The sequence below is a fragment of the Psammomys obesus genome, unplaced genomic scaffold (assembly GCF_907164565.1).
Source record: "Psammomys obesus unplaced genomic scaffold, mPsaObe1.curated_primary_1811, whole genome shotgun sequence".
In the NCBI taxonomy this organism is placed as follows: domain Eukaryota; kingdom Metazoa; phylum Chordata; class Mammalia; order Rodentia; family Muridae; genus Psammomys; species Psammomys obesus.
The window spans coordinates 950,367-956,516 of NW_026594014.1; the positions used below are offsets into that span (position 1 = coordinate 950,367).

General features: G+C 53.4%; 1 long non-coding RNA gene across 1 annotated transcript; it reads right to left on the reverse strand.

The window, feature by feature from the left end:
• Positions 1 to 4,509: 4,509 nt before the first annotated feature.
• LOC129684511 (uncharacterized) lies at positions 4,510 to 5,922 on the reverse strand. Its single transcript, XR_008721357.1, has 3 exons — positions 5,864 to 5,922; positions 5,221 to 5,297; positions 4,510 to 4,573 (listed from the first exon to the last, which is right to left on the reverse strand). It is a non-coding gene; the product is annotated as an uncharacterized LOC129684511 (long non-coding RNA).
• Between the last annotated feature and the right edge of the window lie 228 nt (positions 5,923 to 6,150).

Here is a 6,150-nt window from a genome sequence, read left to right on the forward strand (position 1 = left end):
AACCAAAATTCAAAAGTACTAAATGTAAAACCCACAGGTCAGCTATAAGCAACAGTGTGAGGTCTGTTTCAGGCTCCTCACAGAAGGGTTTCTGCACTGACCTAGTGGGATGGGGTGCTGGAAAGACCCCTCTCTGGAAAACCCACCTAGTGAGGAACTTTCGGAGGAGGAAAGCTGTTAGAACTCCCAGACCTCATCCCACACCACACTGATGGCCGCATTTGCTCCTCCTCTAGGCTGATGCCAGACTTTTCAAGGTTCAAAAAAAATCAACCGATTTGCCTGCCCTCCTCCGAGTATCTGGAGATCTTAGCATGACACATAAAAGGCCTCCAGTTTCCTACTGCATGCCACACTGACCAGCCCCAGCACGTCCTGCACCTTAGTCACATTTCTTGCCAGGGTTTCCACCCTGTATGAGCTGCCCTCCCGCTGGCCACCCTCGGGTGTCTCCATTGCCAGCTTCACATGGTTTCACGGGGCTGTGTTCAAGTATGCTTGCCAATCTGATGCACCCTTATTCTCTGTCTGTCTCGTGTGTGTGTGTGTGTGTGTGTGTGTGTGTGTGTGTGTGTGTGTGTGTACACTGTGGAGGTCAGAGAGAACTCTGTGGAGTTGGTTCTCTCCTTCCACATTTCTGTGGGCTCAGGCCGCCAGCCACACCGCCACTGCTAGAAGCTGTTGGTAAACAGGCAAAAGCCCTATGCCAGGTGTGGCAGGCCTCCATGTGAGCCTGAGGCCTCCAAACAATACAGGCTTCTCAGTCATCTACCAGACCTAGCCAAAAAGTCCCTGTTGCTGAGGACCCACACACCTTGGTCACAGAATATAGAATGAGTGAGCTGGACACTTCCTCCATGCTGGCTGGCTTTCACAGCCAGCAGGTGCTGTGTGGGTTGCAGGTGGAAGAAAAGCGGTGGTGGGATCACCCAACCGTGCCACTTGTGACTGACACTTGTGACCTTTGGGGCACAGCTTTTCTAGGGCAAGTGACAGCTCCTCCTGGATCTGGGGCCTGCTCCACAGGAGGAGGGAAGCCCACGCCTGAGTTTTACCCTTGCTCAGAACTCTGGGGTCACAGGCTTGTGGAACCCAAGACCACCCTTTAGCTCAACTGGCAAGGCCAGACAATCTCCTAACACCCATCTATGCCAAAGCCAGACATTGCTCTCAGCCCCGGCCATGGGAGACTTCTTGTCAATGAGCAGCAGAGGACGTGGGCTCACTGTGACACCAGGCGCTGAGAATGAGCGACAGGACACACAGGGACACTACCCCCTCGGGGCACAGAGCGGGGCAGGAGGAATCTAAAAGCCATTAGGAAAGGTGAAGGGGCCTAGAAAAGGCCACCTTCCCAATGGACAGCAGCCACTGCTATCACCAACAACCAACGTTCGTCAACACTCAGTCCTGGGTGGGGCTCTGCTGTCTGTCCCGCTGCTCCTGCCCAGATGTGGACCACCAGCTGGACCCTGAGAGGGTCAACCATTCTCCCTCCCTCCCTCCCTTCCTCTTCCTCCCTCCCTTCCTCCCTCTTTTTCTTTCTCTCTCTCCCTCCCTCTCTCTCCTCTCTTCTTGAGACAGATTCTAGGTAGCCCTGGCTATCCTAGAACTCACCTGGCCTGGAACTTTACCTCCTGAACTCACCTGTATATTTAAAAGGAAGGAAGGAAGAAAGGAAGGAAGGAAGGAAGGAAGGAAGGAAGGAAGGAAGGAAGGGAGGAAGGGAAGAAGGGAGCGTAAAGCAGTGTGAGCTGGGTGTGTGGGTCCTGCCTGTCACCCTAGCTCCTAGGAGGTGGAGACAGAAGGACTGAGAGTTCTGGGTCATATTTTGCCTGGGCTGTGTGAGACCCTGCCTCAAAAACCAAGAAAACATTACACACACAATAATAATAATGAAAAAAGGCAGACTTTTAAATCCTGTTGCCTGGTCGGCCCCGAGAGAGATCTGCAGCTCTCCCCACCTCCCTGGCCAGCCTTCCTGTGAGTCTGGGGGAAGGGACACCGCCAATGGCTACCATTCCACAGCCTCTGTTCCTAGGTCATTCACAAGTACTTGCATTTAGAGTAGTGTGCCTTTACTATGTAAGGTTCCAACTCACCAGGCAAAAGGAGTTTTGAAAACAACAAGTGTCGCCACTAACATGTGAGACAGGTCCCAATATACCTGAAGGGAAGATATATGTTAAAATGTATGCATTATAATTATATATGAGTTTTAAACAGGCACTTATATTTGTGTGTGTGTGTGTGTGTGTGTGTGTGTGTGTGTGTGTGTATAGCACAGGTGGCCAGAGAGGGTGTTGGGTCCTTCGACATGGAGCTATAGGCAGCTATGAGTCTCCAGTGCCCTTGTTTTTGCTTTTGAGACAGGACCTTATTGGCCTACAACTGGCATGTAACCCTGGTCTACACCCAACCCATGAACCCTCTGGCCTCTGCATCCAAAGGTGTGTTAACACACCCGGCTGCACGCTTGCTTTGAGTTCTCCAAAGTTAACTGTTAGGCCAGGCATGGCAGCGCAGGCCTGCTACCCAGATGTAAGGCTGAGGCAGGAGGACTGGGTCCGAGGCCAGTCTGCACTGCACAGTGACGCCCTTCCTCAAAGCAGAGCCAACAACAACAAAGAAAGCCAGGGGCTGGAGCGCTGGCTCAGGTCTGAGGAGCACTGGCTGAGCTGTCCCAGGACCTGTGTTCAGTTCCCAGCACCGACATCTGCGTACAGCCAGTGGGACTCCAGCTCCAGGGGATCTGATGCCCTCTACTGGCCTGCATGGGTGCTGCAAACAAGCGATGCGCAGACAGGCACGTAGGCAAACATCAAAGCACAAACAATAAAAGGACAGACAAAGCCCACGGAACTGAGGAGTGGAGCTGTGGCTCAATGGGTAGAGCTCTCTCTCGCTTAGCATGCACAGGCCCCAGGTTCCATCCCGGCACCAAACAAACCAGGCTCGGTGGCACATGCCTGCCAAACCAGCATGGGGGTGTGAGGTCACCGTCATTCTGCTTACATAGCTAGCTCAAGGCCTGCCCTGGGTTACATGAGGCACAAACAAGACGACGTGCGCAGACAGGCAACAGAAGGCTGGGAGTCACCTGGCGGCTGACTCCAGACGTTGTCGAGGTAACTGTAACTGTAGATTTTTCTGTTCACCACGAATATCACTCCTTCATTGACAGTAAACTGAGCGCTTGTGACCGATGCCACTCCCACCTAAGAATAATGACACACGCTGTGACAAAACACCCAAACCGAGCACCTGAAGGGTGGAGGGTTCGTTCAGGCTCACAGAGAGGACACGGTCCATCAAGGCGGGGGCAGATGACGTCGGCCACCAGGCAGCTGGTCCGGTCACGTCACAGCCGCAGTCAGGAAGCACAGGCCGGTGTGGCTGCCCGGCTCGCTCTCTGTGATTCAGTCTAGGACCCCAGCCCATGGGGTGGTGGCCCCTGCAGTTAAGGTGGCTCTTCCCACCTGAAACTTGCTCACAGACCTGTAACCCCAGCTCCAGGGGACCCTACCCTCTTCTGGTGTCCGAAGGCACCGCAGGCATGAGTTGCACCGACAGACGTAGAGTTATTCATACACACAAACATCTCTTTAAAAGGATCCTTTTTTTATGGATATGTGTGTCTGGCACATGCCTTGGGGTTCTTAAGAGGCAGGAAGAGGGAATCAGATACCCTGGGGCAGGAGTAAGAGGTGGTTGTGAGCTGCCATGTGGGTGCTGGGAAGGAACCCAGGGCTCTAACCACTGAGCTCCTCTGGTTTCATATTCTGCCATCAGATCTCACTGGAGTTCTCTGTTGGGCAGGGCTGGTATCTAGTGAGCCCCAGGCTCCTCCTTTCTCCCTCTCTGTACACCACGCTTCTCTGTGCATCTTGACACTTTCACCGAGCCGTCTCCTCAGCTACTAACTCACTTGCTTCTTCCTTCCACACTGGGATCTGGGTCTGCCGTCATCTGCCTAGGTGCTAAATCAGGAAAGCAAAGCTGGTCTCTGTTGAGCTATGTACACCCTCTTCCTTCTCAGCGGAGGGATGGCTCGCTGGCTAAGAGCACTGGCTGCTGTTTCAGAGGACCTAGGATTGGTGCCCAGCACCCACAGAGGCTCTCCACAGTTCCAGGGAATCCAGCACCCTCCCCTGGTCTGCCTGGGCACCAGGCATACAAGCGGCTCAGGGACAAGAATGTACACAAAACACGATACACACAAAGTTAACATAAACAAAACATCAAATAAATATTCGAAGGGAAGGAAACAAGAAAAGGAGAAAGGAAGAATTATTACAGGGATGAATGCAGAGGCCGGAGGGGCGGGGCTCTACGGGAGGTGGGGTGGAGGGGCGGGGCACTATCAGAACTGGGATGAACTGGGTCCTTCATCCCTGTGACTCAGCATCTCTAAGAGCATGCAGTAGAAGAGCTCACGGCTGCCCCAAGTCTCCTCTCAGTGTGACGCACTTGGGAATGACAGGCTGAGGAGGTATCTACCTTCATTGACTTGGGAATGACGAGTGGTGGGAGGCTGGTCTCAAAGTTGTCCTTCGATAAGAAAACCTTCTGCCTGCGACCAAGAAGAAAGGTGGAATCAGGAGGCTCCTCAGGCTGTGGGCAGCTCTCTTCCCAGCTCCCCGTGGCCAGGGTCACCCACATACAGTGTAATGTACAGTGTGCCTACCTGCTTGCTCTTTTATTATTATTATTATTATTATTTAATGACAGAGTCATAGAGGAAAAATAAAAAGACCACAGATGAAATAGTCCAGGCAAGGGGGTGGCACAGGCCTGCTGTCCTGGCACTTCAGAGCTGAGTAGGGACGGTAAGAAGGAGGGAAGTGACCCCTGTAATCTGGCCTCTGACCTCCACACAGGTGTTATGGCATACTCAGGCATACACACAAAGAAGTAAGTGCAGTTTTAAAACAATTTAAGCCAGCTGTAAAAATCTATATATTTTTTGTCAATCTGTGATGGGCAGAAGCTGAGGGCTTGGCACCTGTCCCCAGAGGGACTCTGCTTGTGCCTGGGCCTTCCTCTGCATGTTCCCGCCCAGCCCAGCTGTATACCCTGCAGGCCAGAGATGGTTGACCGCTAAGGAAAGAGAGGCAGGGACAGAGGGAAAGGCAGGGGGGAAAACTGGGGAGGGGGAGGACAAGGGGGAGGAGGGGGGAGGGAGAAGGTGGGGGGAGGGTTAGGGAGGGCACTGCTCACCCTAGGTACAGGACAAGGTTACTGGAACACAAGTTCTTGAGCACGAGTGTGGTGGGTAAGGCGTAGAACAGCATGTCCTGCAGAGAGCACGGCGTCAGCCAGGAGGAGCAGGCCCACCGCTCCGTACTCAGGAGGGTCAGAGCTCAATGTCTGAGCCGGTGAGATGGCACCTCACCTGGGCAGCTTAGGAGAGCTAGCCCAGCTCTACCCCATCTGTGGGCTGCCTTTGTGAAGGCAGGGCCTGCAGAGCCAAAGCTGCACGATCATCGCCGTGACACGGCAACAGCAGGATGTCCTAGGAGTCCCAGTGAGGCTCCAGCACTGCCAGAGCAGCAGGAGCCAGAGGCCTGGGGCCAGGCCAGTGACTCACTGCAGTGAATGTTCGCAAGGAAAGCCGCGAGGACAGAAGGGTGAGCTGTGGGACACGCTGTGGCACACCCTGGCTTCCTTGGTGAATTTTATTTTTTTAGTTTTAGTTTTGGTGGAGGGGGGTCGCAGGGCCAGTGTATGGAGATGGAGACGGTGGGAGCACAGTGCACAATGGGAAACTCACAAAGAATCAAAAAAAAAAGTTAAAAAAGAGAAAGAAAAAGCAAGGTGCTCTGCTATGTGGTCATACTGGCTTGTGGGAGGAAGCACGTACCCCTTCAGCTTGCGGCTCGGAAGCAAACATCTTCCCGGTCCTCACTGTACGTGGCCTGGAGGGGTTCAAACACACAGCTGACAGTCAGGTATTGCCTTCTGATTTAGCCTGTTTTTAAATGTTTTCCTATTGCCCTTTTAATTTTTACTTCATGTGAACGGATGTTTTGGCTGCAGTCTCTCTGCATACCGCAGGCATGCTGTGCCTGAGATGGCCAGCAGAGGGCGACAGGTGTCCTCTGGGGTCAAGGGTGAGTGAGAGCCTCTGGCTGGGGACTGGGAACCAAA